We start from the raw sequence: 26,572 nt of genomic DNA, 5'->3' as shown, positions 1-26,572 counted from the left end.
TCACTGTGCCTGGATGCAGAAATAATAGCTGCTCTTATGAAATAGAAGGTCCTGGCTGGTTTTTTTTTTTTTTTTTCTTCTCTCTTAAGGAAGTTATAATGATCTTTGGTGTTATTCTGCTTATAAACTATAAAGTAGAGAGAAAAGAGCAATACAGAAAGACAAAGGGCAAGAACATCACCGATTATTTTCAGTTATGCCACATGAGATAAAACTCAAACACTTCAGATGCCCTAAGCATAGAATAGTAGCTAGAAAGCAAAAATTTTCAGGGACAATCAGTGCCAAAAATTGAAGTAATTTAGAATTTCCACAAGTTCTATGTGAAGTTAAAAAAGGGAGAAAATGGGGGTAAAAAATCAGAAAGTATAAAGAGAAAAAATTTAAAGGTAGGAGAGATGAAAGGGAGAGAGATAAGCAGCAAAACATCATATTTATGTAATGAAAAAAAGGAAGAAAAAATAAATGAATGGCACAAAGTCCAGTCTGAAGGATGTTTCTTCCCACAAATCTCAGCATGTTCTAAATAGAAAATTTTGTTATTGTTTGTCTTTTCTAAGACATAAGGGAGATCACTGTATAAAATAAAAATCATTTTGCCTTACCTGCATTCTCATAAAATTTTTATAAAGCAAAAATACATAAAAAGTACTTTAGAAAAAAATTAAAAACTATTATAATTAAAATGAAAATACATTAAAATATGCCTCTACACATAATCACACACAGTATATATGTGACATAACAAAAACACATCACACTGAAGCAGTCATAATCCATCCATCATATGTCCAGTAGTTTCAAGAATATGTAATTAGTTGTCTAACAACACACACAAAAGAACATTGGCAATTATTTCAAGCATAGAATTTTTTATGAGTTATTGGAGAAGTATTTTACAAATTAACATAAAATAATAAATAATAATTCAAAACTTACATTGAAGTGTTCTGAACTAGAACACATTCTAACAAGTTGGAAATAGTCTGCTTTTACAATCTGCTTTTCTTTTCTCTAAAAAATAAATTGCTCCTGCATAAACAATATTTCAGTAACTGACAGAGTTGGCAGCTAGGCTCAAGACAGCAGGGATATTAGCAATCATGACTGAGAGCAAAATTGGGGATTGCAGAGAGGAGAAAGTATACATTCAAATTTAAGGAGTAGCTGTTGTATTTCAGATTCCTTTAAAAAATGTGACATGACATATTGAGGTCACCATTGATTAAAAAGATGTATCTAAAAGAAAGGCTTTCACCTACTCTGAAATCTTCAGGGAAACCCCTTGGAGATATACTGGCTTACCCCTTCCTGCTATGGGCACACAATGGGTACCTATGGCTAAATTCCTCCAACCTGGCTTCACCCACTGGGTGGTGTGGCCAATTAGTGAAGGGATTTGAAGACATGGTCCTACTGAATGTAATGCCAGTATGAAACCTCAAACCTACCAGCACAGAGCTCAAAGAATAAGTCCTAATACCTTGATGTAAAACCCCTCATTCAACTTTAAGTTTTCTTCATTAATTTCTTCTCAACTATATTTACTGGGATAACCTTCATCATCTTTCAGTTTACTCCATAACAAAACCTATTCTGAAAATACAAGCGACACATATTACATTTCCTAGGCTGCTTTCTCAACACATTTTACTCAGAAATTTTATTATGTACCTTGTCTTGAAAAAGAGATGGTCTACTTATTAAATGGAAGTGTGAAAAACAATATATTTTCCCAGTCTCCCAAAGGAAAGCACTCCTCCCTACAAGTTTGTAGTAATTTCAATTATCTACTATCTGACTTAAAAGGGCATGTTCAAATTGAGTATGTGTAGCTGTCCCTCAATACCCAGCCTTCCCTCCTTCCCCTACTAATAACCCTTGATTTTAACTGGGAATATGATACAAAGTTAGGGCTTCCCTATGGCTCAGTGAGTAAAGAAATCGCCTGCAATGCAGGAGATACAGGAAACATGGGTTCAATCCCAGGTCAGGAAGATCCCTTGGAGAAAAAAATAGCAACCTACTCCAGTATTGTGCCTGAAAAATCACATGGACAGAGGAGCCTGGAGGGCTACAGTCCAAAGGGTTGCAAACAGCCAAACATAACTGAGCAACTAAGCACACATATGATACCTCGTTACATGTTCTCAGCTGCCATCACAGTTAACCATGCCCTTGTAACTACATTCTGTCTTTCAAGATGGAAAGTGACAAGAACAACTCTTAGAAGCTGCCATCTTCTTCCTTTCAACCTCTCCTTACTTTTCATTCCTTTACAAACAGTCAGTTTATATAGGGTGACCATATATATCACTGGTTTCCCAAGACATTCTTATTTGCTCCTGTTCCAGGGTTTTTTGGTCACCCTGATCTGAGACCATTAGATGGAAATTGAATTAAGGGTGGCTGAGTTACAAAATAGAAAGAGCATTGCTATTTGGCCTTTGATAGAGCAGCTAAAAAGGGAAGCAATATAAAATCAACAGAAAAAAGTCAGAAATCCTTGTTTAGTTTCAGAATAAGACACAGTTGTTTCCTTCTATTGAGATGTTTAGCACAAACAATTTTAACCAAGATAGGGTTGTGTTTTTTTTTTTTTAATGTTTGAAAACCTAAAAAGGAGGGGGAAAAAAGCCAGTGGTTAAAGGTGGTCCCACAAAAAACAGTAGTTTTTGTCTGAAGAAAGCCAAGAAGTCTTCTTAGATAAGATAGCATTTAATCTGGTCTTTACATAATAAATATGAATAGGTTTTCAAAAGGCAGCAAAATGATTTTAGACAAGGAGATTAGGAGGAGCAAAGATATAAAGGTAGCAATATGAGTGACAATTTCAAGAAATGACTTGGTGTGCTATCAGATAGGTAGGATGTGGGAAAAGCTGAAACAAGTGTTGTAACTGGAATTCAATTTCAGATAAATATGAATGCTATTCTGAGAGGTTTGGAGTTCATTCGCAGGAAGTGTGAAGCCAATAAATGTTTCTCTAAACCTTCACTAGAAATGGCAAAATGAATTCAATATATATGAATTCAAATATTTTCAAAAATATACTACAGTGTTCATATCATACAACTGAATAGACATGGTTAATGAAGGGAAATAATTAATGATATGTGGAGAGGTGTTTTCTAAACAACTAATACTGGTCTCAATCCTGATTTTCTGTTATGTCTTGGCCTTCTCTTACCCCCATCCTCCTTTTCAGTCAGCTAGATTATTCTTTTCTTCTAAATTTAAAAAGCCAAGACCCTGGGAAATTCAAAGTTTAGGAAGAAAAATAAATAGATTTGGGGGGAAAAAGCAGGAAGAGAAGTCAGTCTAGAGCCTTCCTTTACCAAACTACAAACACACCAAGATCATAGTAGGTTTAGGAGAAGAGAAAGAAAGAATATTCTTCTTCAGAACCAAGATGCTGATTGATCCCTGAGAAGTGGGCCCTGCGCTGTGTCTGTCCCCAGAGTGCCCAGGAAATCCTGTGAGAGCTCAGAGTAGAAGGGCCAGTTTCCCCTTTCCTAAGTAGAAGAATACAGGAAACCCTCAGATAAGAAACAGCAAACAGAGAAAGAAAAGACCAGAAAAAGTTGGCCAAATTCTGCATGCGGCCTCAGTCAGTGAGTACGTCCAGTTTAGTAAAACCTGGAGCTCCACATGAAGTGAGTAAGAGGAAGGAAAAATGCAGCAGAGAGGAAGATGGAAAACTCCACACAGACACATCACAACCATTGGGTCCTTAAGACCTGAGGGAAGTGAGGGTGGAAACACAGACTTCTAACAGATCAATACATGGAGGAGAGTGCAGCCCTGCAGGGGGGGAGGGGGGAGGTTTATAAAGGTTCCATAACCTTTGGGAGCAGGTATGCCTTGTTATTGCCTCACTTTTATCACCTGGGAAACACTCTACCCATTCCTATCAAAACAATATCAGATTGATTGTGAACACTATTTTTATCTTTGGAAATGTAATGTTTTAAACCCTGCATGTGTAAAAAGAATCAAAACTAAAAGTAAAATGCATAGATTTCAAATGTTTTACACTTGCTGGCCCTAAATAAAAACTAGTGAGCAATGAAATCATTGTTTTTCCAAGGGTTGAAGATTTTTAAGCACCTATTCTCAGTAACTGACATACAAAGCAAACATACTTACATCAAAATTAAAATCTAGTTTCTAGTTATTTTATTTTAAGTAATATACTTTTCCTTCTTAATAAGCCACATGATTTACTATTAGTGAATTTATTAACATGTTTTTATTATTATTTTTTTATAAATTTATTTATTTTAGTTGGGGGCTAATTACTTTACAATATTATAGTAGTTTTTGCCATACATTGACATGAATCAGCCATGGGTTTACATGTGTTCCCCTTCCTGAACCCCCCTCCCACCTCCCTTCCCATCCCATCCCTCTGGGTCATCCCACTGCCCCAGCTCTGAGCATTTGTCTCATGCATCGAACCTGGAATGGTGTTCCGTTTCACATATGATAACAAACATGTTTCAAAGCTATTGTCCCAGAACGTCCCACCCTCACCTTCTCCCTCAGAGTCCATATGACTGTTCTATGCATCTGTGTCTCTTATTCTGTCCCGCATATAGGGTTATCGTTACCATCTTTCAAATTCCATATATATGCATTAGTATACTGTATTGGTGTTTTTCTTTCTGGCTTACTTCACTCTGTATAATGGGCTCCAGTTTCATCCATCTCAATAGAACCGATTCAAATGTATTTTTTTGTATTTCCATACGAATTGTGAAATGATTTGTTCTAGTTCTGTGAAAAATACCATTGATAGCTTGATAGGGATTGCATTGAATCTATAGATTGCTTTGTGTAGTATACTCATTTTCACTATATTAATTCTTCCAATCCATGAACACGGTATATTTCTCCATCTGTTTGTGTCCTCTTTGATTTCTTTCATCAGTGTTTTATAGTTTTCTATATATAAGTCTTTTGTTTCTTTAGGTAGATATATTCCTAAGTATTTTATTCTTTTTGTTGCAATAGTGAATGGTATTTTTCCTTAATTTCTCTTTCTGTTTTCTCATTATTGGAGTATAGGAATGCAAGGGATTTCTGTGTGTTAATTTTATATCCTGCAACTTTACTATATTCATTGATTAGCTCTAGTAATTTTCTGGTAGAATCTTTAGGGTTTTCTATGTAGAGGATCATGTCATCTGCAAACAGTGAGAGTTTTCCTCCTTCTTTTCCTATCTGGATTCCTTTTATTTCTTTTTCCGCTCTGATTGCTGTGGCCAAAACTTCCAAAACTATGTTGAATAGTAGTGGTGAAAGTGGGCATCCTTGCCTTGTTCCTGACTTTAGGGGAAATGCTTTCAATTTTTCACCATTGAGGATAATGTTTGCTGTGGGTTTCATATATAGCTTCTATTATGTTGAGGTATGTTCCTTCTATTTCTGCTTTCTGGAGGGTTTTTATCATAAATGGATGTTGAATTTTGTCAAAGGCTTTTTCTTCATCTATTGAGATAATCATATGGTTTTTATCTTTCAATTTGTTAATGCGGTGTATTACATTGATTGATTTGCGGATGTTAAAGAAACCTTGCATTCCTGGGATAAAGCCCACTTGGTCATGATGTATGATCTTTTTAATATGATGATTAACATGCTTTTAAATAAAATAAGAGGTACTGCCACAAACAGGCAAGAAGATATTTACTCTGTATTAATTAGGGCTATTTTGTAATGCACTGAAAGTTTATTCTACTAATGTTCCCTATGAATAACATCAAAAGTAGATATTTTACTTTTATTATGAGAGTTCTTCATGGAATTGCACCATGAATTCTTGGGAAGAAAAAAAACATGTTAAAATGTGCTTCAAAATAGAAGGGTAAAAATCACAACAGCTGATTCATTTGCAAGGAAACATTCAATGTAAATGATTGTCCCCTGAAATTTAAAAAAAGAAATTCATTTTCAAGTTCTTTCTCCAGTCAGAAAATTTATGAGAAAAGAAGAACTATTTATGAGAGAACTTCATGCAAAATTTGTGAACACTTGGGATGCTGAGACATTAGGATTAGGGTGAACCATATGAAAGTCCAAGTATTTGACCATATTTGACCCACACAAATGGAAACTTCATATGGCTCACCTAATAATTACTTTCTGAAACACAAAACCATAAAAAAATTAATTTAAAAACAGAATTTCATATTTCAAATGTTCCTAATAATGACACTAACCTAAAAGATTTCCTGAATAATTGAGGCAGGACAAATGATTAAGAAAAAGAGATTCACATAAAGTCTTATGCCAGAACTATCCAGATCTTCAAGATAAGACACTAGAGGGAAGGAGCTTGAGTATTTAAGATGTAAATTTAAAAGATATGCTGTGTGTAATCACACTTTAGGGAACTCAACATTTTCCTTAGGGATAAGATGTCAAAATTCCTCCAAATCATAATGTATGATTCTCTCCCAGAATGTGGATCTGGCCTCTTGGGCTAAACTAAGAGAGGAAAAAGAATTAAGTTTATTAGATGTCATCTTGATAAAAGAAAAAGCTTCTTAGGAGAAAAAAATGATTCTGGGAAGAAAAAAAAAAAAAAGAAAATGTAAACCAAACGATCCTGATCCTTCTTTCCCAGAACCTTATAGAATCAATCTTTTCTCACTCATTTTTAAGAGCAAAGATCAGAAGGAAAGGACAGTATTGGGAAAGGATATTATAAAATTAATACCCTTTAAATTCTCCTGCTTCATTATCTTTTCAAAAATTCCAGAAAAATTTTGAGGAGTCCATCAAGCACCAGGGCTCCGTCTATCCTCCCCAGCTTTGTAGTATTGGGCAGCATAAGAGAAGTAAGGGGACTTCCTAATATCCAAGCATGAGAGTTTATGGACTTTCAAGCTGATATCTATCAGATGACTGATTTGTTTGTCAGTCTTGTGATAAGTAAATATTCAAATGTTCAGGGTGTTCTGCTCTTAAAACACTGAAACAATTAGTGCAAATGCTCTAAAACCTTAAGAAATGAGTTATTCTGAATCTATTGGGAATTAGCAAATGTTCCTTAGAGCTGGGAGATACACTTCCTCTTACATTAGTATTTGATGGGACTCTTTTAAAAATGCATTCTGTACTTTCTTGCCTTCTTAAATTATTAAATCATGCTGTAGATGGTGAAGGATTTACAAAGCACTGTGGATGGTAGATGAGCTTGAACTGGGATCAGATCATACTAGCTGTGTAATTATGGGAACATTACTTAGCATCTCAGAGTCTCAGGTTTCTATCTCTAGGCATCCATCTCTTTGCTGAGAAGCTAAAGTGTGGTAGTGTATCCAAAGTGAAAATCAGTGCCAACAACATAAATTCTCAGTAAATGTTAGTTACTTTCATTCCTCTCTCCCCCTAACTCAAACAATAACATGCCTACCCTTTCTCCATCACAACTTGAAGCACAACTTACAGATCAACTGTTGTTAAAGTGTTAGAGATACAAGGGGCTTTTTTTCACCCACTCCCACTTTACCCTTCTCCCCAGATTATCCTCTATTACTTTCGGCTTTTTAATTCATTGCTTCAGCATCTCCAATCGGGATGTTAATTACCTGGCACTAATCTACTACTTTCTCCAACACATTTATGCCAGATAAATGATGTGGGTGGAAAAACAAAATTTAAAAAAAAATTCATGTCTCAAATTGGCTGAAGCAATTGGAAACTGTGTTGTCCTACATGAAAGTAAGTTCAGAAGTAAAGGAGACTTCAGAACTGTCTGGTTTACCAAGACCCATTTTCTCTCCCTTTTCTGCCATATCTGTGATCAGCTTCTCCCCAAAGACTATCTTCCCTTAGTCACAAGAAGGCTGTTAGAAGCAGTGGGGTTGCAGGCTTCTCTGGCACACGCAAAAGGAGAGAGGTGGGGGACACTCTCTCCTAGGCATGAAATGAAAGAACAATATTTCGGTACCATTAAGGTAGGGTTTTTTCCAGTAGTCATGTATGGATGTGAGAGTTGGACAATAAAGAAAGATGAGCACCAAAGAATTGATGTTTTGAACTGTGGTGTTGGAGAAGACTCTTGAGAGTCCCTTGGACTGCAAGGAAATCCAACCAGTCCATCCTAAAGGAGATCAGTCCTGGGTGTTCATTGGAAGGACTGATGTTGAAGCTGAAACTCCAATACTTTGGCCACCTGATGTGAAGAACTGACTCATTTGAAAATACCCTGATGCTGGGAAAGATTGAGGGAGGGAGGAGAAGGGACAACAGAGGATGAAGTGGTTGGATGGCATCACCGACTCAACGGACATGAGTTTGAGTAAACTCCGGGAGTTGGTGATGCACAAATGAGTGACTGAACTGAACTGAACTAAAGCTAGGTCACACTAATACTCTTTATTAATGAAAGTCATCTGGGAAAATGCACAGACAGCTTAAGTTAGATTATTGAAAAGATGTCACAACTGAAATAGAATTACCATGATTGAATAAAAGTACTTACTATCCTGGCTATTGTAAACAGTGCTGTGATGAACATTGGGGTACACGCGTCTCTTTCAATTCTGGTTTCTTCGACATGGAAGCAACCTAGATGTCCATCAGCAGACGAATGGATAAGGAAGCTGTGGTACATATACACAATGGAATATTACTCAGCCATTAAAAAAAATACATTTGAATCGGTTCTACTGAGATGGATGAAACTGGAGCCCATTATACAGAGTGAAGTAAGCCAGAAAGGAAAACAACAATACAGTATACTAATGCATATATATGGAATTTGAAAGATGGTAACGATAACCCTATATGCGAGACAGAATAAGAGACACAGATGCATAGAACAATTTTATGGACTCTGAGGGAGAAGGTGAGGGTGGGACGTTCTGGGAGAATAGCATTGAAACATGTATATTATCATATGTGAAACAGAACACCATTCCATGTTCGATGCATGAGACAAAGGCTCAGGGCCGGGGCAATGGGATGACCCAGAGGGATGGGATGGGGAGGGAGGTGGGTGGGGGGTCCAGGAAGGGGAACACATGTAAACTCATGGCTGATTCATGTCAATGTATGGCAAAAACTATTACAATATTGTAAAGTAATTAGCCCCCAACTAAAATAAATAAATTTATTTAAAAAAAAATTTTAAAAAAATGAAGCCATAGTAATAAAAATTGTCTAAAATAAAACATAGAGGGTATAAAGTCTGAAAAATAAAATAAACACACTAGTAAACTTTCAAAAAAAAAAAAAGTACTTACTATCTATTCTTGGAATGTGACACAGGAGTAAGGTTGGTCTCAGTCTTCTCCTGTGTTACAAGAGCTAGCTTGGAAAGGGCAGATACTCTAATACCTGTTAACACCTGTGGTTTTACTAGACTGTGGTTATGTTAGACCAGCACCAAGAACACACTGCGCTCCTGTTATACCAATCACTCATCATGCTGACCAGTTAACCTGACTCAGCCTCAAAATCTTCTCCACACCATGTATTAGGAAAGAATAATCCTGTTAAGACATTAAACAGCTAATGTCTTCTTATGATAAATGTGTTTTTACATGTAAGTCAGTTTGCCGATTGGGAAAGGAGTATGTTAAGGCTGTATATTATCATTCTATTTCACTTATATGCAGAGTACATCATGCGAAATGCTGGGTTGGATGGAGCACAAGCTCGAATCAAAATTGCTGGGAGAAATATCAATAACCTCAGATATGCAGATGACACCACCCTTATGGCAGAAAGTAAAGAGGAACTAAAGAGCCTCTTGATGAAAGTGAAGGAGAAGAGTGGAAAAGCTGGCTTAAAACTCTGGTCCCATCACTTCATGGCAACGGATGTGGAAACAATGGAAACAGTGACAGACTTTATTTTCTTGGGCTCCAAAATCACTGCAGATGGTGACTGCAACCATGAAATTAAAAGATACTTGCTCCTTGCAAGAAAAGCTATGAACAACCTGGACAGCATATTAAAAAGCAGAGACATCACTTTGCTGACAAAGGTCTATCTAGTTAAAGCTGTGATTTTTTCCAGTAGTCATATACGGATGTGAGAGTTGGACTATGAAGAAAGCTGAGCGCCGAAGAATTGATGCTTTTGAACTGTGGTGTTGGAAAAGACTCTTGAGAGTCCCTTGGACTGCAAGGAGATCCAACCAGTCCAACCTAAAGGAAATCAGCCCTGAATATTCATTGGAAAGACTGATGCTGAAGCTGAAACTACAATACTTTGGCCATCTAATATGAAGAACTGACTCATTAGAAAAGACCCTGATGCTGGGAAAGATTGAAAGCAGGAGGAGAAGGGGATGACAGAGAATGAGATAGTGGGATGGCATCACTGACTCAATGGACATGAGTTTGAGCAAGCTCCGGGAGTTGGTGATGGACAGGGAAGCCTGGCATGCTGCAGTCCATGGGTTTGCAAAGAGGACCTTGACTGAGTGACTGAACTGAACAGTTTGTACAACTCTCTATACCCATTGACTCAAGGACATGAGTACTCCATAGAAAGAACTGAACCCAGCCTAGAACTTTGAAATCATTACTCAGCTTTGTATTTCCACTTAGACTATTGTTGATAAAATAGTCAGCCTTTGTAGGGAAAGGAAAGTATATCCCCAAAGTTTCACTCCATGCATCACAAGAAAGAAAGTCTGAGCACAGAGTTTCACTGGAAGCCACAGTGCAGGGAGCAGGTAGCAGAAAAAAATAGGCAATACCTTCACAGGTGAGTAAAATGTCTTTCTAGGATTGGGGGGAGAAGAGAGAAAGAGAACAGATAAAGATCAAAGTGCTTGTTTGGCTTCCCATATCTACTCCCACATCCTAGGTTGAAAAATTCAGAACGGTAATGTCAAAAACAATCAGAAAATTCTTGTCCAAGAAGATGGCTCCTATCTTACTTTCCAAAGAAAAAATTTATAAAAAATATCAAGTCCCTTAAGAAAGGCTTACAATAAAACAGAATGGCAACAGCAAAGTACAAATTGCAATATGACATAGTTAAGCAGAGAGAGGCATATTCCCACACACTCCAAGGAGGATGTAGAGGATAGATGAAGATCCTGGCTGTGAGCTCACCAGCAGACTGGCAGTAGGGAGGGTGGGGAGGAAGAGAAGCCACTCAGTGAAGGACACAGTGACCCTGTAGCAGAAGACCACAGGGCAGACTGCACAAGCCAATAATAAAATGAGAGCCACAGCCCAGCCTTAGAGAAAACAGCAGCGTTCCCTTTCTCAACCCCCACCACTACCCTCCAGAACAATCTAATCCAGTCCACCAGAGTGGGGAGCAACAAACAGTGGAGGTGGCAGCAGACCTGACAGCTAGAAGCAGAGGTGACCAGTGAAGATTTAAATACATCACAAAAGCCAAGCTGTTAACCAGAAATGGCACGGAAATGTCCTCTCTCTGTTTACCTTGTCCCTGTGCTCTAGAAATCACTACGTGGTTGGACATGCCTACGTTTACAACTCCATCCCACCCACTCTTTCCCAGGGTCACCAAGTTTCACCACACTGGTCTCCTTTCTTTTTCTTGACTTACTGCTAAATGAAATGCTCTTCCCTTGCCTCTTTGTGTGGCTGGATTCTTCCATTATCCGGATCTCAGTTTGCTATCATTATTGTTGCTGCTTCTTTTGTTTTGTTTTTGTACAGATGTATTTCAAACCAAGCCACCATGCTTTCTGATGAAATCTTTAAAGAATCCCCATAAACCTTTAGGGAGAAGAAATCAAAAACATCCAGTATCATCACTACTATTTCACATTTTCTGAAAGTACTAACCATAAGATATAATACACAAATACTGGCAAAATTTAGGCATAATTATGATATGCACTTGATATAATCATACACTTGGAATATCCAAGAAAATTGAAAAACTACTAGAAGTGATAAGAAAATTAAGTAGTTGGCAACAGAACAAAAGCATTCATACATACAAGTAGTAATCACGTTGAAAATACAGTGGGAGATTTTAGATAAGATTACAGATTGAATACACACCACTAATTTTGCTTTGCCCTGAACCTCATCAAAACCATAGTACAGGGAATTTTTTAAGGGCATAAGCTCACAGGGATAGGGAACAACAGGGACAAAAAAGCAGTAGAAATATGAAAGTTGTACCACAGGGAGAAAATAGATAACCCACTCAAGAAGGCCAAATCTCAAAGCAGTGGGGCAACACTGAGAATTTACCCAATTCCTACAAGAGACTCCTCAAAAGGTAAATGAAAATACAGGACAGTCTACTTTTGGTCATATCTCTGCTGGATTTCCATATCTGGATTTTTAATAACAGTTATATTGATACACAATTTACACACCTTAATATTCATCAGGCCAAATCATACAATTCATGTTTCTTTAGCATATTCAGAGTTGTACAACCATCATCATAATCTAATTTCAGAACATTTTTGTAACTGCAGGTCTCAGTTCAAATGGTCCCTCCTTACAGATGTTCTTCCCAATGACCTTTAATAGATCTACATCCCATTTCCTGCTTCTTTTCTTCAGCACTAATAATGATCAATAGATATTTTACATAGGTATTGGCTTACTTCTTTACTTTCAGCCTTTCTCACTAGGGTAATCTCTGTAAAGAAAGGAGTTTGTCTCTCTTGACATGCTTGTAGTCCAGCTGGTAGCACAGCCCAGGGCCCAGCACATTAGTAAGTGATCACTAAAAAGTTTCTGAATGGATGAACTGGTAAGATACAATTACTGGGTTGGCCAAAACGTTTGTTCGGATTCTCCTACAACATTCTCCTACAACGTTTTAATGAAAAAACTCGAACAAACTTTTGGCCAACCTAACATATGAGCTGAGCTCTGTATATGATGCAGAGCTAGCCATCAAAAGTAACAGTGTGTGGCACTGAGGGAGAACACAAGCAAGAGATTACTGAGCCAATAATCCAACTGTTCAACTGATATTTGAAAGATGAGCCACCGCAATGTGACTAAGAAGACCTCTTAGGTTCTTGGACAATTAGAGAAAGTTAGCGGTGTGAGATAGTCCCACTGACAAGAGTGGATGATTCTGCACATTTAACTGAAAAAATATAACAATATGACAGGGAGTTTGGGATTGACATGTACACACTACTATGTATAAAATAGATACCCAAAAAGGACCTACTGTATAACACAGGGAATTCTGCCCAATATTCTATAGAGGAGAAGGGGACAACAGAGGATGAGATCATTGGATGGTAACACCGATTCAATGGACATGAGTTTGAGTAAGCTCCAGGAGTTGGAGCTGGACAGGGAAGCCTGACGTGCTATAGTCCATGGGGTCACAAAGAGTCAGACACGACTGAGTGACTGGACTAAATGGAACTGAACCAGAAATAGAATCTGAAAAATAGGATACATTTATATACATAACTGAATCACTTGACTGTACACCTGAAATTAACACAACATTGTTAATCAACTATGCTCCAATGTAAAATAAGAAAATTGTTTAATTAAAAAAATAAAGTCATCTTGAAGATAAAAAAGAACAAAAAAATACAATTTACATGCAGCTCATGTTGGCAAATCACTCAGATGGCTTACACTACTAACACATTAAAATATACAAAGTAAATATTCATTTTATGTGTCAACCATCTGGTGTTGTTGGTTGACAACAACTACCTATACTCAGCATAGGTATAGGTAGTGCAAAGTATAGGTATAGGTAGTGCAAAGTACTACCTGAGTATAGGTAGTGCAAAGGTCTGGAATTAGAACTCACAGCTCCATTCTTCACTACTAGCTATGTGACTTTGAGCAAGTTACTTAACTGCTTTGTGCTTTGACCTGTACATTTATAATAGACATATTAATAGTTCTTACATGATAAGAGCTGTTGTATTAAGTAGAAATGATCTGAAATGTACCTATCACATACTGGGTGCCTTATAAACTTTATGCAGTAGCCATAGAAATAGCAGTGGTAGTCGTTACAGTGGAGGTACTAGTGGTGGTATAAATAGTAGTAGGTAGCAGTAAAATGATAGAAGTGCAGCCCGTCATGCTGTTTTATGTGGCCAGAGAGTCAGCTTTAGTTCAGTGTCAAGTGGTGTCAAATACAAAGTACTAAATTAATATTGAATTGACTTCTGCTCACCATGTTTCCTATCATAGTGCAAGATGATTTGACACAATTGATTTTTCTTCACGAACTGAGTGAATCAGCAGATTTGTAGTCCCTGTGGTTGGCAAACTGACTCCAAGTAAATCATTCTCAACTTTGGCCCAGAGAGAGTTTCAGGACAGCTGTGTTCCTGAGTCCATAAACATGTGTGCCAGAGACAGTACGCATGAAACTGTAGTTCTGTGTGTCGCAAGAACACAAGAACATCATTCTTTTAGAGGCTAAGTGGGAAATGAGTGGACAGTCCTAAAAAAAATTAGCCTTGGTGTTCAGAGATTAAGGGACTCATTTCTTTAGAAGAGACAGCCACTGATTTCCTTTATAGACAATATTGTCAACGCTTTTTCTTCAAAGACAAATGAGAGAAGCCCTCATTTTAGCTTTTTAGTTGACTTCACAATTGATTTGTCCAGTGGAGTCCACAGGTCCTTCACATATATTATCTAAGGAAACTGGAAAGCAGATCTACCTTAACAAGTGGATTTACCTTAAAATCTGCATCAAAATCAGCTGCTGAATCAGGGCAAGCCTCCAGATCCAAAAAAAGCAGTGAACAAGACCAGTTATTTAATTATCCAAAGGGAATCGAGAGAAAGTTCTCTAGAAGAAGAGGCTTTCAGCATAAACAAGGGAAGTCAGCTGCCTTCAAATTAAAAGTGAACATGTTATTTTTTAAAATGCCTAGAGGGTTATTTTCTTTCTACAAAATCTAGTGACTAGTCTGCAGAACGGTAAGCAGAATAAAGTGAAACACCCGAGAGAAGCATAGGGCAGCATTATACAGGTTCTGCTGTAAAGAGACAGGTATTCAGTGGTAAAGTAATGATAACTAGCACTTACAATAATTTGCCTGATTCTTCCACTTCTAGCTCTTCCTAAAAAAACAAAATTTCAGACACATGTAGAAGATGAAAATCCTTCCAAATCACTCCTCTGCTTATTTATAAGTGAGATCCACAAATAAACAGCATTCTTTGCAATTGAAACATATAAATTAAGTTCCACTGAGTATAAGTATAGTTATTTTTGAAGCAACAACTAATATTAAGTTCATTTTAAAAAGTGAAAAATAGGGTTATTTAGGTTTTGAGTACTCATTTACTAGTTAATCAAATAGCTGCTGAGTTCCAGTAGATGCCTAAGGTCTTAGTAGTTATATCCAATGTCAAATTATTTATGGGAACTCAGTTCCTTTAATCTAAATGCATTCACTCATACATAAAAGTATGCATTCACATCTTTGTGGAAATATGATAAGAGTGAAAATTGACCTGACAATTCTAGGAGACAAGAGCGTAAGAAGTCTTAAAAAGAGTTAATAGGCTGTGCCAGGGGCACCTGGGAGCAAATGTAAAAGACAGAAAGCAAAGACAAAACGTCTTTAGGAAGCAATGCTGCAAGAAGGACCCAGAGACTGGATTTGGGAGGTGAAGCTGGGGAATGGTGCCAAGAGTCTGCAGGCACACTTGCACAATTAATCTTCACTTTCACTTCTAAGAGGGAGCAGATAACTTCTCTGGGTTTGTGGTAGGGTTTAAAATTTCAGATAGATGGCGTGGCTTTGGGAAAGGCAGAATGTTCAAGAGCAAGGTTCTAAAACCCAAGAGCCAGGTTTAAATTCAGTCTGTACCACTTAGTAACTGTGACATTGTGTCAGTTTCAATTTGCTAATCCCTTAAATGGAATAATGATGAAACCTACATTATAGAGCTGAAATCATTACTAAATAATTCACGTGGAGCTCTAAGTACATGGCTCATATAAGTTTGAGTTTGAGCTGTTGGTAATAATATTATTATTATTCAAGCCATGTTTATTGAGTACCTCTTACCTACAGCCATCACTCTCCAGTCTAGGTACTGAGGATATAGAAGTGAAAAATAAATATAGAATATGATAGTCAGGAAGTGTTAGGTGCTATGAAAGAAAAACAAAGGTTAGACTCAAGGAGTGAGCCAGGGATAATGGTAAGAGAAACAGATGAGATTGGAAAGGAGAACTGGTGCTAAGTCATGTGAAGTCTCATGAGCTATGATAAGGACTTTGGACAATATTTTATTCACTGAAATACTGATAATGAGGGAATAATATGATCCAATTAATGACCTAAAAACCATTTTGGCTGCTAGAGAAATAGACTGTAGGGAGGAAAGAGTGGAAACAGGAAATCTGATTGGTAAGTATTGAAATTACTCAGAAAAGAGATTTTAGTAGGCTGGAATGGGGTCAGCTAAGAGTGGATATCATCAGAGTGATGGGATTCAGGATACCTTTCTTGTTCCAGGATATCTTTTACTAGTACACCTGGCAAGTTTTGTCAGTAGATTGAACGTGAAGTGTAACAGAATGGGAAGAAGCAAGGATGACTCCAAACAAATGAGTGTGTTATGTGACCATATAACGAGATGAGACCGACTGAGGAAGGAAAAGGATTGGTAGTAGAAATCAAGAGTTCTGTTTGAGACATAATAATTTGTGTCATAATAATTTATGATACTTAGCAGAGATCTAAACAGAATAAAAAATAGGTAGCCAAAAGTCTGAGTTCAGGGTAGAGGTAAGGACCAGAGCTATAAATAAAGGAGTCATCAGCATCGAATGACATACAAAGCCATGGAATGACTGACATCAACTATGGAGTAGAGTTGGAGAGAATGGAAGGCTGAGTATCACACCCCAGGGCATTTCAACATGTAGATGTCAGGAAGAGAGAAGCAGTGAGAGGAGTGATCAGTGAGGTGGCCAGTGCTTCCAAGCATGTGGTCTAACTGTCAATGTGTCGTTCTCAGAATGTGTGGTTCCCTGAAGTGGGAGGGGGTGTTTCCAAAAGAAGGAAGTAAACAACTGTATCAAAACTGCCAAGAGGGTAAGATAAAGACTGAGACTGGCTGATGAATTTGACAAGGTAGAGCTGGGTAAGGACTTTACAGGAGCTGCTTAAATTGAGTCTTAGTGATGAGTCCAACTGGAGCAGACAGTGGAGACCAGCTGAGTCTAGCTCTTTCATGAAGTTTTGTTCTCAAAGGATGCAGAAAAGTCACCAAAAACTTTCGGAGGAATATGAAGACAGGTGAGAACTTTTCAAATAATGGAGCTATGATGGTATGTTATATGCTTATGGAAGTGATCCTATAAATGGAAAGAAACAGTGCTGGGGAGAAGGGATTGGCAGAAGCAAAGGGCACAGCTAGGTAAGTCTGCCCTCAGCAGAAACACAGAGAGTTTATCCACTGCTCCAGGAGGGACAGCAAAGTGTATGAGTACAGCTGTGGGAATTTTGGTAGATTTAATAATTGGTGGATTAAAAGATGCTATTCTGTTTCCTTCTTTTTTTTTTCCTTCTTTTTATCAATGAATAAGACACAAGGGCATTGGGTGACCATTAGGATTGTGAGAGGAGCAGAGGAGGTTTGAAAAAAGGGGAAGGTGTGAAAGAGGTATGTGAAAGAGTGGGAAAATTGATCAATAAGAAAAATGTATAAAACAGGATGGCTCAGCAGTATTGAGTGACCATTTGAGGTTTGTGGTCATAAATTTTAAGTGGTATCAGTCAGCATTCAGGTGTGTTTTTCTCTAGGCATGTTCAGAGGCTCAGGTTCAGGAGCAGAGCTGGCCGAGAATCAGATTTAGCTAGGGTCATAGTGTTGTACAATGCACTTCACCAAATGAAGGAAGACAAGTATACGGAGAGCATGTGCAAGAGAGAGATTGTAATGAAAACCTGGCAATCCAAGCCAAATAGGGAAGTGAGGCACTGGGGTCAGTGGATGGGAGGTCCTGTAAGGGGAATTGCTGAAGTGGGAATTTTAGATAAAGAGGGCTCCTGAACTAAGAAATGGAAATCAGAGAGCAGAATGACTATAATTATGACTATTTCTAACAGTAATGTATCAGTGTTTTTCTGTTGCCTCTGCAGCATCCATTTACCCCTTTTAATAACCAAAGAAGTCTTGCTAAGTGAATTCATTCTGTTATGGATTAAATTATGTACACACAGGCACACAGAGTCCTAACCTCCAGTACCTGAGAATGTAACTTTTTTATTAGGAAATAGAGCCTTTGTGGACAGAATCAAGTAAGATGAGATCATTCGGGTAAGCCCAAAGGTCAGGAAGATCCCTTGGAGAAGAAAATGGCAACTCACTCCAGTATTCTTGCCTTGAAAATCCCATGGAAAGAAGGAGCCAGGCAGGATACAGTCCATGGGGTCACAAAGAGTCAGATACAACTTAGCAACTGCTGCTGCTGCTGCTGCTGCTACGTTGCTTCAGTCATGTCCGACTTTGTGCGACCCCATAGATGGCAGCCTACCAGGCTCTTCCGTCCCTGGGATTCTCCAGGCAAGAACACCGGAGTGGGTTGCCATTTCCTTCTCCAATTCATGAGAGTGAAAAGTGAAAGTGAATTCGCTCAGTTGTGTCCGACTCTTAGCGACCCCATGGACTGCAGCCCACCAGGCTCCTCCATCCATGGGAGTTTCCAGGCAAGAGTACTGGAGTGGGTTGCCATTGTCTTCTCCAAACTTAGCAACTAGAAAACAGCAAATCTGATATAACTGGTATCTTTAATAAAAGAGGGAAATTTGGACACAAAAACATGAAGAAGAATTCCATGTAGCAACAGAGACAGAGATAAGAGTTGTGCAGCTGCAAACCAAGGAATGCAAAGGACTGCTGGCAGAAACCAGATGTCAAGAGAAAGGCATGCTACAAATTCTCCCCTAGAGCCTTCAAGAAAGCATTGTCCTACCAACACCTTGATTTTGAACTTTTGCCTACAAAACTGTAAGAGGATACATTTCTATTAAGTCACACACTTTGTGGCACTTTGTTACAATAGCTCAAGCAAACTGATGGAATCTACCCCTAACTCAAAAAATCAGCTAAGTCTATCTCCCTGGCCCTGTGACTGCTTCAGGAATAAACATGTGACTCAACAAGAGCCCAAAGGGGCTTGAGGAGATATTTGCTAGACTTCAGGGAAAGAAAAGCTCCTTCTTCTCCTGAGCTGCTGCCAAAACTCCCTTCCTGTCAGATGTGGAGAAGAATGTTTTAACCTGGAAACTGCTGGCCAACATCTTGAAATTCTAAGGGAGAACTGCTCACACTGGTGTCAGTATCAAGGAAACAAAGCAGAGATATTGAGAAAAAGGAACTCTTACCAAACCAAACTTGGGTCCGCTCACCCTCTCACAGTAAAGCCAACCTACTGACACCAGGTTGTGAGGAAGGAAAAAACAGCATTTACTGCAGGGCACCAAGCAAGGAGTCTAGGTAGCTAGTTTTTAAAAGGCCCAAACTTTCTGATGGCTTTCAGGGAAAGGTTTTGAAGACAGGGTGTTGCAGGGTGTGTGATCAGCTCATGGACATTCTTCTGATTGATTGGTGGTAAGGTAATTGAGAGTCAACATCGTCAACTTTCTGGTTCTAACTGGTCTGGGGTCTATGTGCTTGTGGGCAATATACAATGAACTTCTTCCACTTGGCAAGGGTTTCAATATCTGCAAAACAGCTCAAAGGACATAGCTAAGAATATTACCTTTAGACCTTCAGTGGTAACTCAAGGTCCTTGATTTTGTTTAATGGCTATTATTATTTTGACTTGCTTAGCTGTTTTGCTCTGCTTCTGCATTTTCTCACTTCTCTGATTACATTTATTCTTTGGAACTTGAAGAAGGTTTAGGAGTTTTCCTACAAGCAAGAGGCAAGCAGAGGACATGGGGGAGTCTGTCCTGGGAAAGCTGCATAGGGTCCTGTGTGGTTACACGACTTTTTCTGCCCAGGATCAAAACAAACTTTACCTAGAAGTTTTAGTTACATGAACAAATGCCTCCCTTGTATTATTTAAGTTAGTGAGTTGATTTTTAGAGAAGCAACCATTTATTTATTTTATTTATTTTGGTTTTCATTTTTTAATTTCTTTAACTGTATTATTTCTATAACATTTATAGAATGTAGAAGGAAAAATTCTAGGGGAGTTTTACAGAGAGTTTCAGAGAAATTCTAAGAAAATTAATAGTCTATTTTGTTAAAGAGATGGTTTTACAATTAAAATGTATGACTGAATAGCACCTTGCATTAAGGAAGTTCAAAGCAGTTTGCCAGTGTATTTAATAACATGAATATTAGCAAAAAAAAAAAAAAAACAGCAACCACAGTAATGAAGCTTTGGTTTTCATATATATAATTAACTTGTCTTTTCCATCTATCAAGAGTCGAAACTTACAAAGCAACTCCTAACAGGGCAGAGGGGTGGTGAATGGAGTGGTTGAATCATTTATTCATTTTGTGTCCATTTATTCACTCAACAAAAATGTTTTGAGTGTCTGCTATGCTTTGAGCATCATGTTAGGTTTCATGATCATGATCAGAGTATACTCAATGTTTGGGAAAGCAACCATTTAGATCTTTACTTGGTCTCACTGGCCTTTTAAACACTCCATCAGACAACCTAGCCCATATTGACCAAGATGGACTTAACATACCCCTCAGGTTTACTAAAAGGATAGATTAAAAGGGCTTCTGTGGTGGCTCAGAGGATAAAGAATCTGCCTGCAATTCAGGAGACCCAGGTTTGATCCCTAAATTGGGAAGATCCCAGGGAGAAGGGAATGGCTACCCACTCCAGTATTCTTTCCTGGAGAATTCAATGGACAGAGAAGCCTGGCAGGCTACAGTCCATGGGATTGCAAAGAGTCGGACATAATTGAGCAACTAACTCATTTTTACTAAGCTTTAGATAGGCTTCCTCCTGACTTTAGGTCCCTGATCTCCCTTTACTTAGAGCATTTACTTTAGAAAACTTTCTATCATAAATTATTTCTCCGTCCCTTTGAATAAATCTTTCTAAAAGCTTCTTGCCCTTATTACAACCCAAGATCATCTTTCTCAAGGGCCTGAAAGCCATCCCTTTGAAACATAATCATCAAGGAGACAGTATGCCTATCGCTCAGTCTTTGTGGAAGTACAGGAACTTAACTTCAATAAGCACCAATCAGCAAACACATGTGGCCTAAGCACACTGACCCACCCCGTCCCTGATGTCTTCCAGGAATTACCACTGGTTCATCTCAGCACTTAAAATATTCCTGCCTTTCTTTCCAGGAAACCTGAGTTCAATCTGTCTACCCTATTGTGTGTGTGCCTGCTTAGCCACTTCAGTCGCGTCCAACTCTCTGCGACCCCATGGACCATGGCCTGCCAGGCTCCTCGGTCCATGGGACTCTCCAGGCAAGAATACTGGAGTGGGCTGCCATTTCCTTTTCCATCCTATTGCAGTGGTCTTAAATAAATTCTCTCTGCCTTGTCTAGCGACATTCAGCACATTTTTTCTTTGGTATCTCAGGATTTCCTCCACTTTACATCCTGCTTTAGTCCCTACACAAAACAATCAAAACATTTACAATAAAATGCTTTGCTAGTGTACTCGAAGTCTGACATTTTCTTGACTAGCTTGTTTTGACGAGATGAGTAGCTTCATTCCTTCACCACAGAAGGGGCCCAGCATTCCCAGAATGAGGATGCCAACAGCACTTTTCCACTGCACCTTGTTTGGATCTTTTCCAGTTCATTTTATGCACTAAATTTCCTTTTTCTGGCATCTTTCATGCCTTTTTCTCTTTACCCTGAAGCTTCCTCTCTCTCCCACAGCCAGGTTTTTCTTCCAAGTCAGACCACCTGAAGGCCTTTTCCTTGTTTATGGGAGGATAATCAGCTACATCCTCTCACACTGAGTGGGCAGGCTACTTCAAACAGGAAATGTCTTTGAAATGGCTGGCGGAGGCAGCCCCATTTAATTGTTAGGAAAGCACGCCAGGAGGCCAAACACTCTGGTCTATTTCATTCTGAAACATTTCTCTTGAGTGGACACAAGGCTGTAGGTAAAATTCTCAACTGAAAAATCTTTTTTCTTTTTGTTTTGGTTTTATAGTACTAACATTTAAACAGCAAATAGTAAAAATTAGAAATTTGTCTGTCAATTAAAATTTTGCTCTGGTAACACTAGTAAGTCCTATGATTGAGCAAGAATGTTGCAAAGAGATAATATAATTAGCCTTTTAATTTTCTTGCTTACCCAGGTCACATCTTCCCCCACCTGACTGATTATCTGAGTGTTCTGTTCCTCTCTGCATGCGTGCAGGCTCAGTCACTCAGTAGTGTCCAACTCTTTGCAACCCCATGGACTGTAACCCACCAGGCTCCTCTGTTCATGGGATTCTCTCCAGGCAAGAAAACTGGAGTGGGTTGTCACTTACTCCTCCAGGGGATCTTCCTGACCTAGGGATCAACCTGGGTCTCCTGCATTGACAGGTGGATTCTTTACCACTGAGCCACCAGGAAAGTCCCTGTTTTGTCTAGACTCCCCTTATTCCAGGCTCAGAGTTTTTGAATTTCCTTGAAAGAATCATCAGAAGAAAAAGAATATAGGACAGAGCCTCCTCCTCAGATCTTAAGAGCCTCATGCTGCGTTGTGGGTAGAATCTGATGCTTTCTCTAGTCTCTCCTTGGAGGAGAACTGCAGCAGACAGCTCAGCATCCAGTGTCTCTCATCTCATTGTCCCAATGTTGGGAGAGCCCAACCCCACTACTAACACTAATGAGGGAGCCATTATTGAGTCTTATGAATGACAGTGATACAATCAAATTGTTGGTAACAGATTTGGCTATATTGTGGAGACTGCCAAGAGGGAGCCAGGAACAGATGAGGAAAATTAATTACTGGAGTGAGGTCTATCCAGATATGGGATAAAGACTGTTATAATGGCAATAGCGACACATAAGTAAGTTTTAGAAATCATAAGTCAGAAAAAATCATTAATATTTGGTGATTGATTGGATATAAATGGGAAGGGGTTAGGGAGTTGAATATTTTAAGGACACTCTGGTTTCATGTTTGTACATCAGGGTAAAAAGTAATAGTTGACATTCATTTATATTTTCTACTTGTCTAACACCATTCTCAACCTTCTACATGTAGCCTTATTAACAAATTTTGAGGTATGTACAACTGATATTCATATTATACAAATTAAGAAATGGGAACATAGAAGATAAATAGTTTGCTATAAATCACACAGCCAGTAAGTGTTGGAGCCAGGATTTGGTCTGCCCATACTGTTTCAGAGTCAATGCTTCTAATTTCTATGACATTCACTGAGGGTAGTGTTTAAAACGTAAGATGTTTACTTGAGTTCAGAGTAGGCTGAGCTTCAGGTGCTTTGGAGACAGCCTAGGAAAAAAGTTGCAAAAATCATTAACATAAAGAGTACTCAAACTCAGGGGTAAGGATCAGATAGAAAGTAGAGATTTGAGTCATTAGCATATAGGCAGCTATTGAAAACAAAGGGTAAATATAATTGATTGCCCAAGGAGAGGGCAGAAACAGAGGAGCCAAATTCCAATATTGAGTCCTGAGGAACACCAGTATTTAAGGGGGAGTTAGACGAGGAGGGACAGAGGAACCTGGTGGGCTGCCGTCTGTGGGGTCGCACAGAGTCGGACAAGACTGAAGCGCCTTAGCAGCAGCAGCAGACGAGGAGGAGTTTAAAAAGGAGGTTAAAGAAGTTTTCCGAGAAGTAGGAAGAAAATCTGGATAGTGTGATGTCATGAGAAACAAGAGAAAATAGTGGTCAATGATGGCAAATACTTCTGGAAAAAAGGCAGGAATTTCAAAGTGTCTAGTGTTTTGACATGAGAGAAATAAACCTGTGTAACAGTTGGTAAGGATGAAGCCAATACAGAAGGATAGATGAAGGTAAAGGAGAAAGGAGATGAGCAATGGACCAGAACCACTGCAATCTAACAAATGCTGTGTAAAGGCTGGTAAGCATTTTCCTAGACTTGCCAGAACACTGTGAATATTATTTTTTGATATAACCCAAAGTAGACAAGTGGTGGCTTCTCAAAGACTGGTTGCAGTGAAGAATCTGAAATCATATTAGTGCCCTTTTCATATTCTGTTACATTAAAATCCATTGATTTGTCTTGAATCTAGTTCTATTAGATTATGTAAGAACAGGAATAAATTTAACTAAGTGGTTATACTTGGATCAACACTGTCCAATTTGATTATGAAATAGGAGACACTGGCAAAGAGACATAAACAAGATATCCATCAATCATAGAGCACAAATAAGAGATTTAGAACAAAGTAAATGGTTTGGAATGAGGGTGACAGGTAGAGGAAGAGAGAGGACCTCATTATAAGAGGTGAGGGATTTCCCTGGTGGTCCAGTCATTGAGAATATATCTTTCAATGCAGGGGATGCATGTTTGATCCCTGGTTGGGAACTAAGATCCCACATGCCACAGAGCAACAAAGCCCACGTGCTGCAACTAGAGAAACCCATGTGCCACAACTAAAGAGTCCACACACAGCAACTGCTGAGGCTGTGCACCACAATGAAGTCCCAGTGCAGCCAAAAATTAAAAAAAAAAAAAAATCCAAGGTGGGAAATAAGCTTAGGGCAGTGTATTGGTTGAATTGTTTGCCTCCAAAAGATATGTTAAAGTCCTAAACCTGGTATCTGTGAATGTGACCTTATTTGGAAACAGATTCTTTGCAGGCAGAATCAAGTTAAGATGAGTACAATGGACCCCTAATCCACTGTAACCGGTGTCCATATAAAAAAGGGGAAGATGCCACATGAACAGAAAGACACACAGGGAGAATACCACATGACAACAGTTAGAAACTAGAGTGGTGAAGCTGCAATCCAAGGGATGCCAAGGCTGAACAGCTACCATCAGAAGCCAGGAGAGGCAAGGAAGGATTCTACCCTGAGTCTCAGAGGATCATGGCCCTGTTAAGGCTTTGATTTCTGATTTACAGCCTCCAGAACTGGGAGAGAATAAATTTCTGTTGTGTTAAGCCCCCAGATTGTGCTCCTTTGTTATGGATACTCTGGGAAGCTAATACAGATGGAGCTGTACAATGTGGCCTGTTTCTAATTACTTATTCCTCCTTTCCACAAGAGGAATCCTACATCAACATCATCGTGCATTATCATGTGACTTTTAGTACCTTTTATGGGAATAAATATACCTCGTTGATCCACTGGAGTTGAGCCTGACCTCTGCTTTGGCCAGCAGAAGTAAAACTCGCCACATTGGAGCAGAAGATTTAAGAACCACCAGGTATTCCTGTTGGCCCTATTGCTCCTTGCCTTGTGTCAATAGTATGGTAGAGCCCAGGAACAGATAGTGCTTTTAGCCTGGGGCTCTTTCTTTTCCCTCTATGTCAGAGATACAGGCAATCCACATGCCATATCAACATCGTTGACACCTATAGAGACTTGTAGTCATTTGTCACTGCAATGGAATTTTAAAGTATCTAGAGCCTCAAAAATATCAGATAATTTAATTTGTCTTCATCAGACCTAGTGTTTTTAACATTAGGTTGTCATAATAATCATTAAATGATTCCATGAGAGCTAGTTAAATATTGGCATATAATGTCTTTTCATGGTTTCTAACACTGTACTGCTTACTGCAAGTAAATTACCTCAGTTTCTTGACTGTAAAACATTTCTCCAATACAAACCTAGCTTAGCTTTATTAAACTTATCGGTTACCTACAGAAAGATGTTATATTCTGATTCTATTTTTTACACAGATGGAGTCCTGACATTGTTATCTCCTTCAGCAGTGAGTGGGGATGTTTCACACAGAGGTCAGATCTAAAAGTAAGAAACCAGAGGACAGCTATGTTGTTTCATAGCCATACTACTGCAGCCAAACTTCCTCACTTCTTAGAAGCTAGTTTCTCAAGTCTTTAACAGGGAACTTATTACTATTTAATATTTGAGGAGAGGCACTCAGCATTTTTAATGTATACTTCAAGTTCAATCCTAATAAGCTAAGACAGTAAGTAGTTTGGAAATTGCCATAAAATGAATATTGTGTCCTCCCAATATACATAAATTGAAACCTCTTCCACAATGGGATGGTATTTGGAGATAGGGTCTTCAGGGACAGGAGTTGATTAGGGCAAAGCCCTTGTGAATGGGATTTTTGTTGTTTTGTCCCTAAGTCATGTCTAACTCTTTGGGGACCCCATGGATTATAGCCCGCCAGGCTCCTCCATCCATGCGATTGCCCAAACAAGAATACTGGAGTGGGTTACCATTTCCTTCTCCAGAGGATCTTCCTGACCCAGGGATCAAACCTGCATCTCCTGCATTGGCAGGCAGAGTCTTTACCACTGAGCCACCAGGGAAGCCATGAATGGGATTAGTGCCTTACAAAGGAGACCCTTCGTCCCAGTGAGCTCCCTCTGCTTACCCTTTCTGCCATGTAAGATTACAGCAAAAGGATAGCCATCTATGAGACAGGAAGCAATCTCTCATTGGACACCAAATCTACTGGCATCTTGATCTTGGACTTCCAGCCTACAGAACTGTGTGAAATGA

The 26,572-nt window shown here is 38.8% G+C and overlaps 1 protein-coding gene across 9 annotated transcripts in view; it reads right to left on the bottom strand.

The window, feature by feature from the left end:
• Positions 1-26,572, bottom strand: part of LOC145509796 (uncharacterized) — an 889,905-nt gene that overhangs the window by 785,292 nt on the left and 78,041 nt on the right. For 5 of the 9 annotated variants that reach the window (XR_014056468.1, XR_014056471.1, XR_014056469.1 and 2 more), the window contains one exon: positions 11,551-11,723. The exons of 2 other annotated variants lie outside the window; for them this stretch is intronic. The gene's annotated coding sequence lies outside the window, so the exon portion shown is untranslated. Of the gene's footprint in view, positions 1-8,494; positions 8,616-11,550; positions 11,724-26,572 lie in introns of those variants that run through there. 2 more of the 9 variants (XR_014056470.1, XM_081499109.1) reach the window with 1 other exon arrangement.

The sequence above is a fragment of the Giraffa tippelskirchi genome, chromosome 6, assembly GCF_054371585.1.
Source record: "Giraffa tippelskirchi isolate mGirTip1 chromosome 6, T2T-mGirTip1v1.2.pri, whole genome shotgun sequence".
Taxonomy (NCBI): domain Eukaryota; kingdom Metazoa; phylum Chordata; class Mammalia; order Artiodactyla; family Giraffidae; genus Giraffa; species Giraffa tippelskirchi.
The sequence above is the reverse complement of the archived record's forward strand: the minus strand, read 5'-3'. Positions and strand labels throughout refer to the sequence as shown.